Source organism: Salmo salar, chromosome 14 (genome assembly GCF_965601325.2).
Source record: "Salmo salar chromosome 14, fSalSal1, whole genome shotgun sequence".
Lineage (NCBI taxonomy): Eukaryota > Metazoa > Chordata > Actinopteri > Salmoniformes > Salmonidae > Salmo > Salmo salar.
In genome coordinates, this window is record NC_138304.1 from 46,832,097 (window position 1) to 46,856,891 (window position 24,795).

The window sequence follows — 24,795 nt, forward strand, 5'->3', positions numbered from 1 at the left end:
TAATTTTAAAAATTAATCTCTCCAGAAATAAGTCTATCACTGTTGCCGCCTGCTATCGACCCCCCTCTGCTCCCAGCTGTGCCCTGGACACCATTTGTGAATTGATCACCCCCCATCTAGCCTCAGAGTTCGTTCTGTTAGGTGACCTAAACTGGGATATGCTTAACACCCCGGCAGTCCTACAATCTAAGCTAGATGCCTTCAATCTCACACAAATCATCAAGGAACCCACCATGTACAACCCTAAATCCGTAAACATGGGCACCCTCATAGACATTATCCTGACCAACTTGCCCTCCAAATACACCTCCGCTGTTTTCAATCAGGATCTAAGCGATCACTGCCTCATTGCCTGTATCCGCTATGGGTCTGCAGTCAAACGACCACCCCTCGTCACTGTCAAACGCTCCCTAAAACACTTCTGCGAGCAGGCCTTTCTAATCGACCTGGCCCGGGTATCCTGGAAGGATATTGACCTCATCCCGTCAGTCGAGGATGCCTGGTCATTCTTTAAAAGTAATTTCCTCACCATCTTAGATAAGCATGCCCCGTTCAAAAAATGCAGAACTAAGAACTGATATAGCCTTGGTTCACTCCAGACCTGACTGCCCTTGACCAGCACAAAAACATCCTGTGGCGGACTGCAATAGCATCGAAAAGTCCCCCGCAATATGCAACTGTTCAGGGAAGTCAGGAACCAATACACGCAGTCAGTCAGGAAAGCAAAGGCTAGCTTTTTCAAGCAGAAATTTGCATCCTGTAGCTCTAACTCCAAAAAGTTTTGGGACACTGTAAAGTCCATGGAGAACAAAAGCACCTCCTCCCAGGTGCCCACTGCACTGAGGCTAGGTAACACAGTCACCACCGATAAATCCATGATAATCTAAAATATCAATAAGCATTTCTCAACGGCTGGTCATGCCTTCCTCCTGGCTACTCCAACCCCGGCCAACAGCCCCCCCCCCCCCCCCCGCAGCTACTCGCCCACGCCTCCACAGCTTCTCCTTCATCCAAATCCAGATAGCAGATGTTCTGAAAGAGCTGCAAAACCTGGACCCGTACAAATCAGCTGGGCTAGACAATCTGGACCCTCTCTTTCTATAACTATCCGCCGCCATTGTTGCAACCCCTATTACCAGCCTGTTCAACCTCTCTTTCGTATCGTCCGAGATCCCTAAAGATTGGAAAGCTGTCACGGTCATCGCCCTCTTCAAAGGGGGTGACACCCTAGACCCAAACTGTTACAGACCTATTTCCATCCTGCCCTGCCTATCTAAAGTCTTTGAAAACCAAGTTAATAAACAGATCACTGACCATTTCGAATCCCACCGTACCTCCTCCGCTGTGCAATCCGGTTTCCGAGCCAGTTATGGGTGCACTTCAGCCATGCTCAAGGTACTAAACGATATCATAACCGCCATCGATAAAAGACAGTACTGAGCAGCCATCTTCATCGACCTGGCCAAGGCTTTCGACTCTGTCAATCACCGTATTCTTATCGGCAGACTCAATAGCCTTGGTTTTTCTAATGACTGCCTCGCCTGGTTCACCAACTACTTTGCAGACAGAGTTCAATGTGTCAAATCGGAGGGCATGTTGTTCGGATTCAATTCTCGGGCCGACTCTTTTCTCTGTATATATCAATGATGTCGCTCTTGCTGCGGGCGATTCCCTGATCCACCTCTACGCAGACGACACCATTCTGTATACTTCTGGCCCTTCCTTGGACACTGTGCTAACAAACCTCCAAACGAGCTTCAATGCTATACAACACTCCTTCCGTGGCCTCGAACTGCTCTTAAACGCTAGTAAAACCAAATGCATGCTTTTCAACCGTTCGCTGCCCGCACCTGCCCGCCCGGCTAACATCACCACCCTGGACGGTTCCAACCTAGAATATGTGGACAACTATAAATACCTAGGTGTCTGGTTAGACTGTAAATTCTCCTTCCAGACTCATATTAAACATCTCCAATCCAAAATCAAATCTAGAATCGTATTTCTATTTCGCAACAAAGCCTCCTTTACTCAAACTTACCCTAGTAAAACTGACTATCCTACCGATCCTCGACTTCGGCGATGTCATCTACAAAATAGCTTCCATTACTCTACTCAGCAAACTGGATGCAGTCTATCACAGTGCCATCCGTTTTGTTACCAAATCACCTTATACCACCCACCAGTGCGACCTGTATGCTCTAGTCGGCTGGCCCTCGCTACATATTCGTCGCCAGACCCACTGGCTCCAGGTCATCTATAAGTCTATGCTAGGTAAAGCTCCGCCTTATCTCAGTTCATTGGTCATGATAACAACACCCACGCGTAGCACACGTTCCAGCAGGTATATCTCACTGATCATCCCCAAAGCCAACACCTCATTTGGCCGCCTTTCCTTCCAGTTGACTTCCAGTGACTGGAACGAATTGCAAAAATCGCTGAAGTTGGAGACTTTTATTTCCCTCACGAACTTTCAACATCAGCTACCTGAGCTGCTAACCGACCACTGCAGCTGTACATAGTCCATCTGTAAATTGCCCACCCAATCTACCTACCTCATCGCCATTCTGTTTTTATTTTATTTACTTTTCTGCTCTTTTGCACACCTGTATTTCTACTTGCACATCATCATATGCTCATTTATCACTCCAGTTTTAATCTGCTAAATTGTAATTATTCGCTCCTATGGCCTATTTATTGCCTACCTTCTCATGCCTTTTGCACACACTGAATATACACTTTCTTTTTTTTCTACTGTGTCATTGACTTGTTTATTGTGTTATTGGCTTGTTTATTGTTTACTCCATGTGTAACTCTGTGTTGTTGTCTGAGTCACACTGCTTTGCTTTATCTTGGCCAGGTCGCAGTTGTAAATGAGAACTTGTTCTCAACTATCCTACCTGGTTAAATAAAGGTGAAATAAAAAATAAAAATGCATTCACATTTTCACACGTGAATTCACACGAGTTCACATGTTGAAGTGTCCACTCATTCAACAAGACGTGTCAGTGTGTGTGTGTGTGTGTGTGTGTGTGTGTGTATGTATGTGTGTGTGTATGTGCGTGCATGTGTGTGTGAATGTGTGTGTGCTTGTGTATGTGCATGTGTGTGTATGTACATGTGTGTGTATGTGCGTGTGTGTGTGTGTGTGTGTGTGTGTGTGTGTGTGTGTGTGTGTGTGTGTATGTGTATGTGCGTGTTTGACTTCACTTGGGAATTCATTCATAGTTCAACACATTCTTTGTCGTTCATTCGTTCACACCTCCACATATTCTGATGTAGAATTGATGCATAGAAAGTTGGGCAACCCTAATGTTTATCTTGATTCAAGCTTAAATGTAATTCCATGTGAAACTTAATCAATAAGACACGAGGGGGTGTGGTATATGGCCAAGGGCTGTTCTTAGGCACGACGCATCGCAGCCCTTTGCCGTTGTATATTGGCCATATACCACAAACCCCTGAGGTGCCTTATTGCTATTATAAACTGGTTACCAACGTAATTAGAGCAGTTAAAATAAACGTTTTGTCATACCCGTGGTATACGGTCTGATATACCATGGCTGTCAGCCAATCAGCCTTCAGGGCTAGAACCAGTCAGTTTATAATCAATAATATGGTAGGTGCAAAGTCCAAAACAACAATAATGTTAAATCTATGTGCAATTCATTGGCGTTGACTTTGGTGTTAGTAAGGTTTGTTTTCCATTCTGATCTTATCTGTTGTTGATAAGACAAAGCTGATTGTGATTGTGACATCACAATGCTGTCAACATCAAGCTTTCTATTGTTGTTTTTCTTTCCCCCAAACATGACTGATCTTTAAACTATACATTCTGAGTGTTTAATATGAGATAGACCTGAAACTCTTGTTGGTTAGATCTGTACATCATCATTAGGCATGTTGTTGTAGTCTGGGCTACTTCAAATCAAATCAAATGTTATTTGTCGCATGCTCCATAAGCAACAGGTGTAGACTAACAGTGAAATGCTTACAGTGAGTGGGTGTGTTTTTCTCAGATCGTTAGTGAATAGACTTTTAAAACTATTTACACATTCCAATGCTCTGTTCACTTGTCAGCCCAGGGCTCATAGCCAACCCCACCCAAACCACCTTGTTCCCAAAGACAGAGATATAGATGTGGTTCCAAACACTTATAACTGTGTATAACTACTCTAGCATCTTGTCAGGGTTAAACACTGTCTGTTGTTGAATGTGAAGGCTTTGTTTTCATTGTCCCATACCTGCATTGCCGGTACAACAACAACAAACTACCTAGTTAGCTAATAAAAGTTTACAATAGTTTTCCTTTTCATATCTGGATCCTGGGAAGTAGTTAGTGTTAACGCTGGGCCCGATATATGTCCAGGGATCCTTGCTCAAACGAGGTGGTACTACATTAGTGTTAACGCTGGGCCCGATATATGTCCAGGGATCCTTGCTCAAACGAGGTGGTACTACATTGGCTAAGCAGCTAGCCTAGCTATCAAGCTAGGCAACCTGGTCTACTATTGCTGGATACCAAGCATGCTAAGCGGTTAGCCCTTGTGGCTAGGGCCGCACTTCTATTTGTCTCGGTTTTAGAACTACCGATTTCCAGAGTTTTGAATAGTGGGCTCGTCCTTCTATTTGTACTATTATGCCTTAGAAATAAGACGAGGATCAAATCTCTGCTGGGCAGGTACGTGAACTCTTGGAGAAGCAGAAAGTTTTCTATAAGGAAATGATACTTCAGCAGGAAAATAACTTTAAAAGCTTCATACAAATGATCATGGAGTCTACCAACAAACGGCTGGGCGACCTGACTAAAGATGTACAAGACATTAACACAAGCCTTCAGTTCACACAGAAGGATGTGGATGTATTGAAGACCACACAGGATACACTTTCCAGAAACTGTTCCTTTATGCGGAATGAAATCACCACAGTCAGGGAGGGCCTCCAGAACATGTCTGGGAAGGCAGAATGAAATCACCACAGTCAGGCAGGGCCTCCAGAACATGTCTGGGAAGGCTGATTACCTGGATGGAGAATCCAGGAGAAATCATCTTGTAATAGATGGTATCCAGGAAAGACAAAGTGAGACATGGGCTGAATCAAACGACAAAGTTCGAAAGCTGTTTTCTGAGGAGCTACAATTTGATCAACAGGTTGAGCTGGAACGTGCTCACCGGTCTGGGAATCCAGGGGGCACTGGTGGTACCAATGGTGGTACCAACCAGACCAAGGCCAACTGTTGTGAAATTCCTCAAGTTCAAGGATAAGCTTGCAGGCCTTGAAAAAGCCAAATGCCTTAAAGTGTCCTTCATCTTCATCAAAAAGGAACTAGTACCAGCTATGAAGGCTGCAAAAGAATGAGGTGACATAGCATACTTGAGGTTTGACAAACTGATTGTTCACCCTCCCTCCCAAGGAGTTAGGAGGAGCGGCAGACACAAGTAATTCCAACTTGTTTGGACATATAAATACAGTAAATCTACCAAAGAACGGTCTGTTAATTGCTCACTTGAATATATGCAGTTTAAGGAACAAAATTCATGAAATGTGCTGTCTGGTGCATTCAAAAAATATTAATCTGTGAGGACAGACATTGGGAGATGGGAAGCAAGTACAGGGAGTGAACATTTCATGAATAAACTGACAAACAAGAACAGCGTCTGGACAGGGGAAACATGACAACAATAATGCTGTCATGGGGAACAAACTGAGGAACAGACAGATATAGAAGAGGCAATCAACAAAGTGAAGGAGTCCAGGTGAGTCCAATATTGCGCTGATGTGTGTAATGATGGTGACAGTTGTCCGTAATGACAGGCAGCAGATGTGACTGTACCCCCCCACCCCCCCAGGGGCGCCACCTGGCGTCCCACCTGGGTGAGCCTGACGGTCCAGCCGAGACATGGGAGACGGACGAGACGGCTGAGACGTGGAAGCCCGACAAGCCGTTTGTGGCGTGGAAGCCCGACAAGCCGGCTGAAGCATGATGTAGGGTGGGAGCCTGCCTAGCCGACCGAGGCAAGGAAACCTCTCAAGCCAGGCGTGGAAGCCCGACAAGGCAGCTGAGGCACCCTCGGTTCCTTCAACAGCGTCACCCGACGTCACCAACAAAACAAAAAACTCCCTGATGCTTCAAATTGTAGTGTCAGCATTTTGTGTGGACAGACGCTGGGAGACGAGAAGCAAGTACAGGGAGTGAACATTTAATGAATAAATAGATATATAACAAAACAAGAAAAGCGTCTGGACAGGGGAACGATAATGACAATAATGCTGACACGGGGAACAAACTGAGGAACAGACAGATATAGAAGAGGAAATCAACAAAGTGAAGGTGTCCAGGTGAGTCGTATATTGCGCTGATGCACGAAATGATGGTGACAGATGTACGTAATGATGGGCCGCCTGGCGCCCTCGAGTGCAGAGCAGGCATGACATTCATATATTGGCAATATCAGAGACTCACTTGGACTCTTCTTTTGAGGAGTCTGAGATCTTTATACATGGATACAATTTGTTCAGGAGGGACAGAAATAGATATGGGGGTGGAGTTGCAGTTTACATCCAGAGTCAAATTTCAGCAAAACAACGTAAGGATTTAACGTTGAATGGATTAGAGGCGCTATGGGTACAGGTGCATTGACCACATTTGAAACCTATACTAGTTGGTTGCTGCTATAGGCCACCTAGTGCTGATGTCAAATATCTTGATGTAATTTGCGAAATATTGGATAAGGTATCTTATTTTATTTTTTGGGAGATCTGAATATAGATTTTTTTAACACCAACTGTCCAATGAGAAAGAACCGTATTTCTGTTGCCAATGTATGTAACCTGACCCTTGTACCAACCAAAACGTTCACTAATAGGTCCGGTATCACATCATCGACTTGAATTGATCACATTTTTACTAACACGGCTGAACATTGTTTTAAAGCTGTCTCGGTGGCACTAGGCTGTAATGATCATAACTTGGTTGCACTCAAATCAAATCAAATCAAATTTTATTGGTCACATACACATGGTTAGCAGATGTTAATGCGAGTGTAGCGAAATGCTTGTGCTTCTAGTTCTGACCGTCCAGTAATATCTAACAAGTAATCTAACAATTTCACAACAACTACCTTATACACACAAGTGTAAAGGAATTAATAAGAATATGTACATATAAATATATGGATGAGCGATGGCTGAACGTCATAGGCAAGATGCAGTAGATGGTATAGAGTACAGTATATACATATGAGATGAGTAATGTAGGCTATGTAAACATTATATAAAGTGCCATTGTTTAAAGTGACTAGTGATACATTTATTACATCCAATTTTTTATTATTAAAGTGGCTAGAGATTGAGTCAGTATGTTGGCAGCAGCCACTCAATGTTAGTGATGGCTGGTTAACAGTCTGATGGTCTTGAAATAGAAGCTGTTTTTCAGTCTCTCGGTCCCAGCTTTGATGCACCTGTACTGACCTCGCCTTCTGGATGATAGAGGGGTGAACAGGCAGTTGATGTCCTTGATGATCTTTTTGGCCTTCCTGTGACATCGGGTGGTGTAGGTGTCCTGGAGGGCAGGTAGTTTGCCCCCGGTGATGCGTTGTGCAGACCTCACTACCCTCTGGAGAGGCTTACGGTTGTGGGCGGAGCAGTTGCCGTACCAGGCAGTGACATAGCCCGACAGGATGCTCTCGATTGTGCATCTGTAAAAGTTTGTGAGTGTTTTTGGTGACAAGCCAAATTTCTTCAGCCTCCTGAGGTTAAAGAGGCACTGTTGCACCTTCTTCACCACGCTGTCTGTGTGGGTTTACCATTTCACTTCGTCTGTGATATGTACGCCGAGGAACTCAAAACTTTCCACCTTCTCAACTACTGTCCCGTCAATGTGGATGGGGGGGTGCTCCCTCTGCTGTTTCCTGAAATCCACAATCATCTCCTTTGTTTTGTTGACGTTGAGTGTGAGGTTATTTTCCTAACCACACACTCCGAGGGCCCTCACCTCCTCCCTGTAGGCCATCTCGTCGTTGTTGGTAATCAAGCCTACCACTGTAGTGTCGTCTGCAAACACTCAATAGGAAAACTAAAATACCAAAGGCTGGCCCTAAGGTAATCTACCCAAGGTCTTACAGAGGGTTCAATCAGGACTCATTTGTGGACGAGATTAAGAATGTGCAATGGCTAGAAGTGTGTAGTAAGGATGATCCTGAAATGTCACAAAGTTTGTTTATGAAATTATTTATGATTATAGCTGATAAGCATACCCCTTTAAGAAAATGCACTGTGAGGTCAAACGGTGCCCTTTGGATTGATGATAAGCTGAGAAATGTAATGATTCAACGTTATGATGCCAAAAAAGTAGCAGATAAATCTGGCACTCTGTTTGATAAGCAAAGTTATTGTAAATTAAAAGATCTTGTGACCAAGCTAAACAAAGAAAAGAAGAAAGGATTCTATCAGCACAAAATTGATGAAGGTAAAGGTTGATGGGAAAAAACTGTGGAGAACGTTGAATGCTATTGTGGGTAAGAATTCAAACATTTCTGCCTCTTTTGATGAATCAGAGGTTATATTTATTACAAAACCACACGACACCGCAAACTACTTTAATTAATATTTGACAGGCAAGGTGGACAAGTTGAGGAATCCTATGATTCCAACTGATGGCTTCATGTCATATACTCTTATAAAAGATTGTATCATGAAGGAGAGGCAATGCATGTTCTAATTTCATTAAGTAGAAAGTGAAGAGGTAGAAAAGATGCTCTTATCTCTTTCATAGGACAAGCCCTGGTCTTATCACACTTAGAGTACTGCCCAGTTATATGGTCCTCTGCAGCAAAGGAAGCTATAAAAAGCTTCAGTTCCAGATTAGCTCTTCATTGCTCTATCCGTATCAATATTATCCAAATGCATCAGAATCTCTCATGGCTTCATGTTGAAAACAAATTACTATCCAGTCTCCTAATTACATTTAGGAATGTTATATTTAAAAAAAAAAAAAAAATGTATTTTTTCAGGCCAGTTAGTACATATTAGCGACACGCATAACCACCAAACCAGACAGGCAAATTCAGGGCAGCTAAGACAAACCAAGCCAAGGACAAAACGCCTTAAATCTACAGTTTTATATAGAGCCATAACTGAATGGAACTCTTTACCAATCCATATTTCTCATCTGCCATTTAAGAATGATGGAGGCCACTGTGTTCTTGGTAACCTTCAATGCTGCAGAAATGTTTTGGTACCCTTCCCCAGGTCTGTGCCTCGACACAATCCTGTTTCTGAGCTCTACGGACAATTCCTTCGACCTCATGGCTTGGTTTTTGCTCTGACATGTACTGTCAACAGTGGGACCTTATATAGACAGGTGTGTGCCTTTCCAAATCATGTCCAATCAATTGAATTTACCACAGGTGGACTCCAATCAAGTTGTAGAAACATGTCAAGGATGATCAATGGAAACAGGATGCACCTGAGCTAAATTTCGAGTCTCATAGTAAAGGGTCTGAATACTTATGTAAATAAGGTATTTATGTTTTTTTTATATACATTTGCAAAAAAATAAAAATGTTTTTACTTTGTTATTATGGGGTATTGTGTGTAGATTGCTGAGGAAAAAAGTATATTTTATACATTTTAGAATAAGGCTGTAAAGTAACAAAATGTGGAAAAAGTCAAGGGGTCTGAATACTTTCACGAAGGCACTGTATATTCCTGGTAAATGTGTGGTAGGTGCAACATAAAAAAATACAAGGGGTTGAGTGAAATGACTAACTGGTGTCTCCAAGTGGCCACTCTCCTCTCCAATGTGTGCACAGTTCCTCAGTCATTTCAATGCACTTTTATAAGGTCCTTTTTTAAACTCCCCTAGCTGTGCCCGTTGAGGAACTAGGGCAAGCACACTTGTACAGTTGTTGTTTTGTTTGGAATACATCCCTGCATTTCGGGTCACAAGGTCTCAATGTCTATAAGTACAGAACCATTTCCTACCAAACGTCAACTTGTCAGTGTAACGCCCTGGCCATAGAGAGGGTTTTTTTTGTTCTTTATTTTGGTTAGGCCAGGGTGTTACATTGGGTGGGCGTTCTATGTTCCTTTTTCTATGTTTTTGTATTTCTTTGTTTTGGGCGGAGTAGGGTTCCTAATCAGAGGCAGCTGTCTATCGTTGTCTCTGATTAGGAATCATACTTAAGCAGCCTGTTTTCCTTTGGGGTTTTGTGGGTAGTTGTTTCTGTTGTGTGGTTTGCACCGATAGAACTGTTGGCTTTCGGTTTCCCTGTTTGTTTTTTGAAGTGTATCATTAAAAATCATTATGACCACTTACCACGCTGCATCTTGGTCCCCTCTTCCAGACGATCGTTACAGTCAAGGTATGCTTCCCGTGAACTCAAGATCAGGACAAAAAGCCGTCATACAACCCACTCCACACTTTGGTTCCATATCAGAACAATGCTACACAAGAACCATCTTCCTCCATTATTCTCCAAACTACAAGATCCAAGCTCATGATTACCCCATCATCAATGCTGTAAGAGGACTGCACTTCCTCCTTCCATGTCACCTTGATTCCTATCTCAGCTCAGACATTTCCCATTCATATCATCTACCCTCGACCCCTCTATACTCTCAGAACCATCAAGCTCCTTCAACCATCCTGAACCATCAAGCAACTGAGTTCTGGACTTCCTGACGGGCCGCCCCCAGGTGGCGAAGGTAGGCAGCATTACCCTCCTTGACACTGATTCTCAACACAAGGGTGTGTCCTCAGTCACCTGTATTCCCTGTATACCCACGACTGTGTGGCCAGTCACACAGTTCCAACTCCACCATCAAGTTCGCCAACGACAGGACAGTAGTAGGCCTGATTACCAACAACGACAAGACGGCCTACAGGGGGAGGTAAGCACTCTGACGGCGTGGTGCCAGGTAAACAACCTCTCCCTCAACATTAGCAAATCAAGGCTATTCAGAGGGTGACGCATGCAGCTGAACGCACTAAAATCAATTTAAATTACAGGTTGTAATACAACAAAATAGGAAAAACACCAAGGGGGTGAATACTTTTGCAAGGCACTGTATTAATAATATGAATGTGAATCTCTCCTGGCTGAAAGTGGAGAAGAGATTGACTTCACCGCTACTTGTATTTATGAGAGATATTGACATGTTGAATGCACCAAGCTGTCTGTCTAAACTACTGGCACACAGCTTGGACACCCATGCATACCCCACAAGACATGCCACAAGAAGTCTCTTCACAGTCCAGAACAGACTATGGGAGGCACACAGTACTACATAGAGCCATGACTACATGAAACTCTATTCCACATCAAGTAACTCATGCCAGCAGTAAAATTAGATTTAGAAAACAGATTAAAAAAACACCTTATGGAACAGCGGGGACTGTGAAGTGACACAAACTTTGGCACAGACACATGCATGCATACACACACACACACACACACACACACACACACACACACACACACACACACACACACACACACACACACACACACACACACACACGATAACATACGCACTATACATACACATGGATTTAGTACTGTAGATATGTGGTAGTGGTGGAGTAGGCGGGCACACAGTGTGTTGGGAAATCTGTGAATGTATTGTAATGTTGTAAAATTATATAAACTGCTTTAATTTTGCTGGACCCCAGTAAGAGCAGCTGCTGCTTTGGCAGCAGGTAATGGGGATCCATAATAAATACAAATACAAACGTTATGATGTGTTTGTATGCATGTGTCTGTGCCTATGTTTGTGTTACCTCACAGTTCCCGCTGTTTCATTTACCTGCTTTTTAAATCTGATTCTACTGCTTACATCAGTTACCTGATGTGGAATAGAGTTCCATGTGGTCATGGCTCTATGTAGTACTGTGTGCCTCCCATAATCTGTTCTAGACTGGTGGCATGTCTTGTGGGGTATGCATGGGTGTCCGAGCTGCGTGCTAGTATTTTAAACAGACAGCTTGTCAACACCTTCAGCTTGTCAACACCTCTTACAAAAACAAGTAATGAGGATGTCAATCTCTCTTCACTTTGAGCCATGAGAGATTGGCATGCATGTCATTAATGTTAGCTCTCCGTGTACTTTTAAGGGCCAGCCATGCTCCCCTGTTCTGAGCCAACTGCAATTTTCCCAAGTCCCTCTTTGTGGCACCTGACCACTCTACTGAACAGTAGTCCAGGTGCAACAAAACAAGGGCCTGTAGGACCTGCCTTGTTGATAGTGTTGTTAAGAAGGCAGAGTAGCACTTTATTATGGACAGACTTCTCCCCCATCTTAGCTACTGTTGTATCAATATGTTTTGACTATGACAGCTTACTGTCCAGGGTTACTCCAAGCAGTTTAGTCACCTCAATTTCCACGTTATTCATTACGAGATGTAGTTGAGGTTTAGGGTTTAGTGAATGATTTGTCCCAAATACAATGCTTTTAGTTTTGGAAATATTTAGGACTAACTTATACCTTGCTACTCATTTCGAAACTAACTGCAGCTCTTTGTTACTGTAAGTGTTTCAGTCATTTCAGTTGCTGTAGTAGCTGACGTGTATAGTGTTGAGTCATCTGCATACATAGACACACTGGCTTTACTCAAAGCCAGTGGCATGTCGTTAGCAAAGATTGAAAAAGCAAGGGGCCTAAACAGCTACCGTGGGGAATTCCTGCTTCTACCTGGATTATGTTGGAGAGACTTCCATTAAAGAACACCCTCTGTGTTCAGTTAGACAAGTAACTCTTTATCCACATTATAGCAGGGGGTGTAAAGCCATAACACTTACATTTTTCCAGCAGCAGACTATGATCGATAATGTCAAAAGCTGCACTGAAGTCTAACAAGACAGCCCCCACAATAATTGTATCATCAATTTCTCTCAGGCAATCATCAGTCATTTGTGTAAGTGCCATGCTTGTTGAGTGTCCTTCCCTACAAGCATGCTGAAATTCTGTTGTCAATTTGATTACTGTGAAATAGCATTGTATCTGGTCAAACACCATTTTTTCCAGAAGTTTACAAAGGGTTGGTAACAGACTGATTGGTCAGCAATTTGAGCCAGTTAAAGGGGGCTTTACTATTCTTGGGTAACGGAATGACTTTAGCTTCCCTCCAGGCCTGAGGGCACACACTTTCTAGTAGGCTTATATTGAAGATGTGGCAAATAGGAGTGGCAATATCGTCTGCTATTTACCTCAGTAATTTCCATCCAGACTGTCATTCCCTGGTGGCTTGTCATTGTTGATAGACAACAATCGTTTTTTTCATCTCTTCTACACTCTTCCTATGGTGACCTTCAACCATCCCAAACCATCAAGCTCCTTCAACCATCCCAAACCATCAAGCTCCTTCAACCATCCCAAACCATCAAGCTCCTTCAGCCATCCCAAACCATCAAGCTCCTTCAACCATCCCAAACCATCAAGCTCCTTCAACCATCCCAAACCATCAAGCTCCTTCAACCATCTCGACCCGAACCATCACGCCGCCTCAACCATCCCGAACTATCACGCCAGTGGTAGAAAAAGTACCCAATTGTCATACTTGACGAAAAGTATAGGTACCTTAATAGAAAGTTACTCAAGTAAAAAGGAAAGTCATCCAGTAAAATACTACTTGAGTAAATGTCTAAAAGTATTTGGTTTTAAATATACTGAAGTATCTATAGTAAATGTAATTGCTCAAATAAATTGAAGTATCAAAAGTAAAAGTATAAATCCTTTAAAAATCCTTACTTACAAACCCTTAACCAACAATGCAGAAAAACAGAGTTACGAAAATATTTACAAAATAAACTAAAGTAACACAATAAAATAACAATAATGAGGCAACAGTATATACAGGTGGTACAGGTACTGAGTCAAAGTGCTGGGGAACTGGTTAGTCGAGGTAATTGAGGTAATATGCACATGTACATGTAGGTAGTGGTAAAGGGGTAAAGCAGACGGCACCATTTTCTTGTTTTTACAATGTATGGAGAGCCAGGGTCCACACTCCAACATTCAGACATTATTTACAAAAGATGCATTTGTGTTTAGTGAGTCCGCCAGACGCAGTAGGGATGACCACGTGTTCTCTTGATACTGCATCTTGTCCCTCTAAGCATTCAAAATGTAAAGAGTATTTTGGTTGTCAGGGAAAATGTATGAAGTAAAAAGTATAATATTTTATTTAGGAATGTAGTGAAGTATAGGTAAAAGTTGTCAAAAATATAGATACCCCCAAAAACAAATATTTTTACTTAAGTACTTTACACCACTGCAGCACGCTGCCTCAACCATTCCAAACCGATTCTTCAATCAACCAGAGTCTTCCTCTCCATCCTGCAACACCACCTCTGATGACACCTACTGTATCAAGACTCTTCCATTCTACAACCACCTAAAGGACAGTTTGAAATTTACTGGGGTAGGGGTGCTGGTCCACAAAAAGGGAGGATTGTCTAACTTACATTTCTTTGCTTTGAGGAGGGCTGTGTGATTTTTTTTTTTTTTTATTGGGCACAAGGGAGGGTAGTGCATTTTTTCCCAGTGGTTTACATTCCCCATTTTGCAGGTTTTACTATATAATGTCTTCCATATAGCCACATTTCCTCATCTGCTTGCATGCACCTCCCCTATCAATGTGTTTTGATACTTCCCTTATGCACTACGCTTTTCTGCGCGCTAACTATACTGTCAACTCTGTCCTGCCCTCTATACATAGTGTACATCCATAGATAGACATACATAGTCTATACATCGTTTATCCAGATCGGCAATAGGCAACTAACAATCATACCACACATAAAATCATTCAAATCTGCATCAATTTTCGATATAAATCCACAAGAACACAGAGAATAAGATGATAGGCAGCAGAGAGGCCAGGTTGAACAGTCAAGACATACTCTAAAATGTCCCGTATTGATCTTGTTTAGGCCATACAAATGGAATATACTATACAACAGATGCCCCTCTTCACAGTTCTCAAAATAGTTTTTTTTAAAAAGTGATTAATTTAATACAGTTAAAAAAAATATTAACTTTTATTTAGGGGAACCCAATTGAGGCAAGTGTCTCTTTTACAATGGTGTTCTGAGGACAAAAATGACAACAACAAAAAGACAAAAAAATGACATGACAGCTATAAATACATTACATCGGGTTACTACAATAAGTTATAATAATCAATTGAAACAAATGCACACTTCAGTGAACTCATGTAACAATCCAGGTGTGATTTGTTTTGTAAAGTATTCCACAACTGTGATGCATTTAAAACTAAATGGTAGTTTATGATACCATTCCTACCAAGTGGAACGATACATAGGGTGGTTACCTTTCACGCCAGTGACCCGGGTTTTCACTTCCTTGTCCTGCCGTTTGTTACATTGGTGTCAGAAGTGGGATGGCGTCCGTGTGGCCATTGGAACGCACGGCTCAGATGTGCTAGGGGGGGTTGAGTAGCCAAGTACAGGGATAAATCCTAACGACGGGGATAAACCCTAACGACGCTGGGCCAACTGTGCGGCGCCCTATGGGACTCCCAATCAACGGCCGGTTGTGATTACAGCCTGGAATCAAACCAGGGTCTGTAGTGACACCTCTAGCGCTGAGATGCAGTGTCTTAGACCGCTGCACCACTCAGGAGCACACTGAAAGTACTATGTCTTTTAAAGAACTGGGCTTGTAAATGTTATACAGCCGAGAGAGATGAGAGGCAAGCCAGCACAAAAACAGGTGGAGTGTCACCATCCTTTATTTTGTAATTGTTTACCTTTTAGAAGAAGTATGGTGGGATATATGGGCACTGCCTGCTGAACTGTAAATACACATTACACATTACGTAACTAGGATCAGGTGGAGAGACAGGGCTGGAAAGGTTTCTTCAGATCAAACACAGGGTGACAGTGTTAGGAATGATGGATTTATGTATGTTACAAGCACACGTACGCACACGTACACACACACGTACACACACACACACACACACACACATACCACAGGAGGCTCCTGAAGGGAAGATGGCTCATAATAACGGCTGGAATGGAGTGAATGGAATGTCATCAAAAAACATGGAATTCCATAATTGTGTAGCTGGTCTGTACTCAAAAAAGGAGATTCAAGGTTTCTTTTTAGTATTTATTTCCATCAGAGGTCGGTAGACAGACAAACGTTTCGTCCTCAGTCTTCGTCAGTGTCATCTGTGTTTGATTAGTTCAATACCGTTCAATGTATTCTATTCCAGCCAATACTATGAGTACGTCCTCCCCAATTAAGGTGCCACCAGCCACCTGTGATACGCACACACAAACACATACAAACACACACACATGCGCACACACACACACACACACACACACACACACACACACACTCAGGGTCACCTGGAAGTGTGTGTTTGTCTCCAGGTGAGGGTCACTCCAGCATGTCAGTCGACATCAGAGAGGAGCAGCAGCAGAGTGACAGAGAGAGGTCAACCTACCAGGGATTAACAACCACTCTGTTAGATTAAGGGTCAGGATTCTGATTGTGTCCCAAATGGCACCCTATTCCCTATATAGTGCACTACTGTTGACCAGGACCTGGAGTGACAATGAAGTTGTATTCTATTCTACAGATGTGTGTTGACTATGCTTTACTCTAAACAGAGGTATGGTGAACTACTGCAGGATCCATAGTAATATCAATGGAGGTATGGGACAATGAAAACAAAGCCCTCACATTCAACAACAGACAGTGTTTAACCCTGACAAGATGCTACAGTGTTACAGTTATAAGTGTTTGGAACCACATCTATATCTCTGTCTTTGGGAACAAGGTGGTTTGGGTGGGGTTGGCTGTGAGCCCTGGGCTAAAAGGTGAACAGAGTAGTGGAATAGTTTTAAAAGTCTATTCACTCAGGATCTGAGAAAAACACACCTACTCACTGTAGTAGCCCAGACTAAAACAACATGCTTAATGATGATTTACACATGTGACCCACAAGAGTTTCTGAGCCATCTCAAATCAAATGTTATTCATCATATGGACTAACAGTGAAATGCTTATTTACGGGCCCTTCACAATGCAGAGAGAAAGAAAATAGAGAAATAATAGAAAAGTTATTAAACACGTAATAATAATAATAGTATATACAACGTGTACCAGTACCAAGTCGATGCGTAAGGTAATTGAGGTAGATATGTACATATAACTAGGAATAAAATGACAGATAGTAAACAGTAACAACAGTTTATGTGATGAGTCAAATATGTGCAAAAAGCATCAATGCAGATAGTCCGGGTAGCTATTTGGTTAACTATTTAACTAGAGGTCCTGATATAGAGGTCCTGGATGGCAGGGAGCTCTGCCCCACTGGGCCGTCCACACCACACTCTGATATAGAGGTCCTGGATGGCAGGGAGCTCTGCCCCACTGGGCCGTCCACACCACACTCTGATATAGAGGTCCTGGATGGCAGGGAGCTCTGCCCCACTGGGCCGTCCACACCACACTCTGATATAGAGGTCCTAGACGCCAGGGAGCTCGGCCCCACTGGGCCGTCCACACCACACTCTGATATAGAGGTCCTGGATGGCAGGGAGCTCGGCCCCACTGGGCCGTCCACACCACACTCTGATATAGAGGTCCTGGATGGCAGGGAGCTAGGCCCCAGTGATGTACTGGGCTGTCTACACTACACTTTGTAGTGCCTTGTGGTCGGATGCCAAGCAGTTGCCATACCAAGCGGTGATGCAGCCAGTCAAGATGCTCTCAATGGTTCAGCTGTAGACATGTTTGAGGATCTGAGTGCCCATGACAAATCTTTTCAGCCTCCTGAGGGGGAAGAGGAGTTGTTGATGTGCCCTAAGTCTCAATCCACCACATCCTCTGATGGCGGCCTTTAAGTCTGCGGTGAGAGGTGGCAGAGCTACAGCGCTGTTTGTCAGACCATGAAACATCTCAAAAATCTTCTTCTCACGAAAACGCCTGTAGCGCCAAAACGGTTTGGCCTTGGTATGACCATCTTAAAACAATTCCAGCTTAAAACAATTCTTCTTATACACTATATATACTAAAGTATTTGGACACCCCTTCGACTTAGTGGATTCGGTTATTTTAGCCCCACCCGTTGCTGACAGGTGTATAAAATCGACCCCACAGCCATGCAATCTCTATAGACAAACATTGTCAGTAGGATGGCCTTACTGATGAGCTCAGTGACATTCTTGTGGTAACGTAAGTTTATTAAAAAAAATTGTCCTGCTAGAGCTGCCCCGGTCAACTGTAAGTGCTGTTATTGTGAAGTGGAAACCTCTAGGAGCAACAACATTTCAGCTGCAAAGTGGTAGGCCACACAAGCTCACAGAACGGGACTGCCGAGTGCTGAAGCGCATAGTGCGTAAAAATTGTCTGTCTTCGGTTGCAACACTCACTACCGGTTCGAATCCTGGAGCCAACAAGATTAAAAAACTGTCATGGTGCCCTTAATCAAGGCACCTAACCCCAATTTCTCTAGGGGCGCTGGACAATGGTGAGCCTGGCCCTGACCCCACTGCCTGCGGGTGACACAGGGGGAGTTGGGATATGCAAGAAACGCATTTCGATTAGACGGATGTACAAGAAACACCAACAGGTGTGTAATTGGACAAATTTAAGCACCAACCCAAATTATAAACAACATCCAAAAAATGATTTACTGTAACACCACAGGTGTTAATTTCGTACACTGAGAAAGTGTAACAGCGTCAGCAGTAAGCAACGTGAGTCCAGTCTACTCTAAATCAAGTGCTATACATTACTCTGTAGGTGCGGTGTATTACTCTCCAGTAGAGCTATGCTAACACCACAATCCACTTCCTTTGAACACTTTAAGAGTTAAACGGGGAACACTGCGACTGAGTTACACCTTTAACACTTTCAAAGTGTTATTTTAACACCAGTACAGTGGGACTGAAAATAGTGTACGTTTGACATTTTCAGAGTTAAATGTACACAATTGATTTTGCTGTATACAACACGTCTTGTGTTGAAACCCGGCCACAGTATATGATCAGCTGCTGCAGGTGATTGAGCACACTCAGTATAGCTATTCCATACAGTGTGTGTGTTGTAAACCCAGGGGCAAGTTGCCCCAGTTGGGTGTAAAAAAAAAACCAAAAAGGCAATCTTAAATGTTAGGTCGTTCGTAGTCCGACTTTGTGATCAGCATTCAAACCTGTTGCACCAAACCAAAAACTAAGACCAGTCGTAGCTAAGTCCGACTTTGTGATCAGCATTCATACCTGTTGCACCAAACCAAAAACTAAGACCAGTCGTAGCTAAGTCCGGCGTAAGCAATGCACGCTCATCAGATTTTATGCCTCATAACGACGCATGGATACATCAAGAATTAGCCTACTATGAGAATAAATATCACTGAATGACAAAAATATTGCAATAATAGGCTAAAGCAATTGAAGGCATGTATCAAATTGTTGCTTACTGAAACTCCCAATGTCATCCAGTCTTTATAGCCTAATTAATGTAAAGCAATAGCAATGTGTGGTCAACTAAATGATAATTCCACACCTTTTTATTGGGACACTACCATTGGCTGCTTTGAGACAGTTCCATGGGTATAATTCCATGGGTACTATTCCATGGGTACTATTCCATGGGTACTATTCCATGGGTATAATTCCATGGGTACAATTCCATGGGTATAATTCCATGGGTATAATTCCATGGGGAAATGTCAGAATTTTGTTTTGACTGAATCTCCTAATGGATATTTGGTTACAATTAGGCCTTGACATTTTTTCTTAAGTTGAGGTGCTCATGGTCATTAGTTTGATCATCTAGCCTTCCCTGTAGCTCAGTTGGTAGCGCATGGTGTTTGCAACGCCAGGGTTGTGGGTTCGATTCCCACGGGGGGCCAGCACAGAAAAAAAATGTATGAAATTGTATGAAATGTATGCATTCACTACTGTAAGTCGCTCTGGTTAAGAGCGTCTGCTAAATGACTAAAATGTAAATGTAATCTAGGACTGAGCGTCCGAACGTTTTGATGTTCCAGCCTATAGTGGATTATTGCGCTCTTCTCCCGACCACAAGCCTGTGACTTGTCTGATAATCAATCAATGTGATTGTGTTTCACTAAATCTCCATACGTATAGTTCTACAGATGTAGGATCTTAATTTGATCACTCCTTTTTTTTGTTGCTGAGAATTTTCCTAATGAGGAATGTATCAACCCCTACAAAAAAAAATGTCCATTAATTACAATCCACATAATAAGTCACATTTCCTGTTGCTGCAGGACAACATTTCAGCTGTAGCAAACTGGCTCAAGTTAATTGATCTCTGGCTGGGCAAATAAGTGGAGGTCCAGGTCATTTCAAATCAGATCAAATCGAATTTTGCGCCGAATACTACAGGTGTAGACCTTACCGTGAAATGCTTAATGACAAGGCCTATTAGTTTATATACTTTTATATTAGTTTGCTCATCTATCAGAGCATGTTATATATAATACATTATGCTATATCATTTAATACATTCCATAATTAATACATTACAATGTAGCCTAAATCAGTAAGTGTATTGTTTTTATGTTGACTGGTACATACACTGAAAAAAAGAAGGTCCTTAAAATGGTTCTTCCTCAGCTCTTATGGTTCCTTGGAATCTGGGGTTCTTGACGGAGCATCTACGGTTCTTCATAGCACACATGAAGTTGGCCAGTGATAACTAGTGTTGATTTTTTCAGTGTAACATTTCTAGTGTTGATTCAGGAGTTAATTTTAACACTGCAAATAGTTTAATTAACACTCATTGGTGTAAAATAACCACGGTGTTGGTGTTAATAAGCCGAGTTTAACCAAAACCACATCCATCATTATCATATTTCCCAGCATGCTCTATTGCAGGTTGATTTTTTAGAAGTCTTTGATTAATTCATCTCATGCTACTTAATGCATGAAACTATTCCAATCTGTTACTTGGATTTATTTCACTCGTTACTGAAATGGTTGTTCCAGTTAAGTTCCCTAACCCTGACAATCCATTGTGAATGCAGGTTCAGGGTGAATAATTCGAAATATTGCATATCCCAACTCTGGCTTGATTCCAATAGGAATTATACATCACTTTGCAAGCCAATATAACGTGACTTGCAGCCCTGATGTGGTCTGTAAACTATGAGTTTCAGGCCACTATTAGGGTAAAACTAGGCCTTCAAAATAAGGCCTTATGAAATATGTATTTTATTGTCTTCAAATATTTTTTTAATTTTAATGATAACATATTTAGTTAGGATCTAGTGGTGAAGGCCACAGGACTGAAAAGAAATGAATGCAACAGCCATGTCTCTGTCACTAGGAAACACAGTCATGGGTGGTACTGGTAACTCTCAAATTCACTCTAAAGGCACTGTAGGAAATATGCAAATACGCGCATTTTATGTCGGACGTAGAGTTATGACCCACTTAAGACCAACTGGTGCAACCGATCCAGGTGTGTACGGCTTAAAAACGTGTGGTTAAGGCAACCTGTTGTTACAATAACACTGATACAGTATGTCACGATGACTCTACACAACCTGCTGTTACAGAGTGCAGTGCCATTGATATGTCATGATGACGCTACACAACGGTGCAGGTGTTTCAAGATTGCTTTGTGCCTTCCGGCCGGTGACGCTATTAAATCAAGGGGCCGATTCCTACCACGCCTTTCCTTCACACTTCTCAGCAGTTGGTATTCAGACTTACCTTATGCAGATGCTTAATGGACTTTGCAGGCGTGGTTCCCTTGAGCGTCCAGAATACGTTTAATGCAAGCTCTGAAAACCCTCCCACTTGCTGGCCAATTGATTTTTTTTTTCGTGGCGTTTTCATTCAATATGGTTTTCAGTACATTTAACTTTTGCCATCCCTTTAAATACGGTGTACCTTTAATTAGAATTTTCTCAAGACTCACTAGGATAGAGAACAGTTCAGAATGTTAGGGATCAATAACAGAAATCCATCAAAACATATTCATATTTGTCTCCGTTTCAGCACCAACAGGTAGATTTTAAAATATTCTGATCTTGTAGACTTTCTTGGCAAATTTTAGGGTTAGGAAAGTATGTATGAATCACAAGAAAAAAAATGTTTGGAAAGCCTTTACACACAAAATATACTGATGAATCAAAAAATACAGTGGTTTTCTCCAACCACGCAAATTACAAGGATGCACAATTCTGAATCATGGCACAGCTATTTGTATCCTACTTCACTGTGGAAAGGGGGGCTACAATACACGTCATGTCGATGTGATTTTCAGGCATTATCCATATGACTGGTTTCACGTTGGTCACCAGGGATCATAAGGAAAAATCATCTAAATTCATCTAAAACAATTGCTATGTTTATTTACAATCTCCTCCAAACGGATTAATCATTTTACATAGCTCTTATCAATAGCTCTGGAAAATGTTGTTATTTCCATCATAAAATAGAAAGTAGATGCTTTTTCCACTTAGAACCGGATGGTTCACTCTGTCTCATTAATGGTTTCGTTGCACGCTAAAGGTGGTGGAATTATGAGGGAATTAAGAATATATCATATCTGCAGACACACATCAGAATACGCATAGAGAGAAGTGCATGAAAAGGGAATTACATTCCATTTACACACGCTTAACTCGGGTTGGAATCGGAGCCTATGGGATTATGGTGTGAGGTTTCAATATATGATTACTTTGTGCCTTCCGGGCCACTTTTAAAGCAATTATTTTGTTCACCTCCTGAATATATTACAGGTTTGAATTGGATCTTCTGTGTACTCTAATGACAGTGTGATGATGTGTACAGTACTGTGTACTCTAATGACAGTGTGATGATGTATACAGAACTGTGTACTATGTAACGACAGTGTGATGATGTGTACAGTACTGTGTACAATGTAATGACAGTGTGATGATGTGTACAGTACTGTGTACAATGTAATGACAGTGTGATGATGTGTACAGTACTGTGTACAATGTAATGACAGTGTGATGATGTGTACAGAACTGTGTACAATGTAATGACAGTGTGATGATGTGTACAGTACACTATGTAATGACAGTGTGATGATGTGTACAGTACTGTGTACTATGTAATGACAGTGTGATGATGTGTACAGTACTGTGTACTATGTAATGACAGTGTGATGATGTGTACAGTACTGTGTACTATGTAATGACAATGTGATGATGTGTACAGTAGACTATGTAATGACAGTGTGATGATGTGTACAGTACTGTGTACTATGTAATGACAGTGTGATGATGAAGTAAACTAACACACAGGTACTGTAGAGGTCTTGAACCATTTGACACCTGTCACAGATCAGTTATTTTAGATCTAACAGGTTTAGCTGGAATTCAACAGGGAGCCTCCCCTCATACTCTCCCCTTCTCTACTTCTCCTTCTCCTCTCCCCTCAACCTCAACCTCTCCCCTTCTCTACTTCTCCTTCTCCTCTCCCCTCAACCTCAACCTCTCCCCTCAACCTCTTCTCACCTACCCCATCAACCTCTCCCCTCAACCTCTTCTCACCTCCCCCATCAACCCCTCCCCTCAACCTCTTCTCACCTCCCCATCAACCTTCCCCTCAACCTCTTCTCACCTCCCCCATCAACCTCTCCCCTCAACCTCTTCTCACCTCCACATCAACCTCTCCCCTCAACCTCTTCTCAACTCCCCCCTCAACCTCTCCTTCTCCTTCCCATCAAACTCTCTCCTCTCCTTCTCCTCTCCTCTCCCCTCAACCTCTCCTTCTCCTCTCCTCTCCCCTTAACCTCTCCCCTCCTCTCCTTCTCCTCTCCTCTCCCCTCAACCTCTCCCCTCCTCTCCTTCTCCTTCCCCATCAACCTCTACCCTCAACTTCCCCCCTCAACCTCTCCTTCTCCTTCCCATCAAACTCTCTCCTCAACCTCTCCTTCTCCTCCCCTCAACCTCTCCCCTCCTCTCCTCCTCTCCTCTCCTCTCCCCTCAACCTCTCCCCTCCTCTCCTTCTCCTCCCCTCAACCTCTCCCCTCCTCTCCTTCTCCCCCCTCAACCTCTCCCCTCCTCTCCTTCTCCTCCCCATAGACCTCTCCCCTCAACCTCATCCCACCTCTCCCCATCAACCTCTCCCCTCCTCTCCTTCTCCCCCCTCAACCTCTCCCCTCCTCTCCTTCTTCTCCCCATAGACCTCTCTCCTCAACCTCATCTCCTCTCTCCATCAACCTCTCCCCTCAATCTCTCCTCACCTCTCCATCAACCTCTCCCCATCTCCCTCCCCATCAACTTCTTTCCTCAACACCTCCCCTCCTCTCCTTCTCCTCCCCATCAACCTCTCCCCTCAACCTCTCCCCTCCTCCTCCACCATAGACCCCTCGACCTCTCCCCTCCTCCTCGACCTCTCCCCTCCTCTCCTTCTCCCCATCAGCCTCTTCCCCTAACCTCTCCCCTCCTCCCCTTCACCTTCGCCATAGACCTTTCCCCACAACCTCTCCCCTCCTCTTCTTCTCCTCCCCATCAATCTCTTCCCTTAACCTCTCCCCTCCTACCCTTCTTCTCCCCCATAGACCTCTCCCCTTAACCTCTCCACACCTCCCCTTCTCCTCCCCCATAGACCTCTCCCCTTAACCTCTCCCCTTCTCCCCCATAGGCCTCTCCCCTCAACCTTTCCTCCTCTCCCCATCAAACTCTCCCCTCCTCTCCTTCTCCTCCCCATCAACCTCTCCCTTCAACCTCTCTTCACCCCCCCAATTCTCCACCCCATCCTCCCCTTCTCCTCTCCTCTCTCCCCCTCTCCTCTGCTCTTCAAA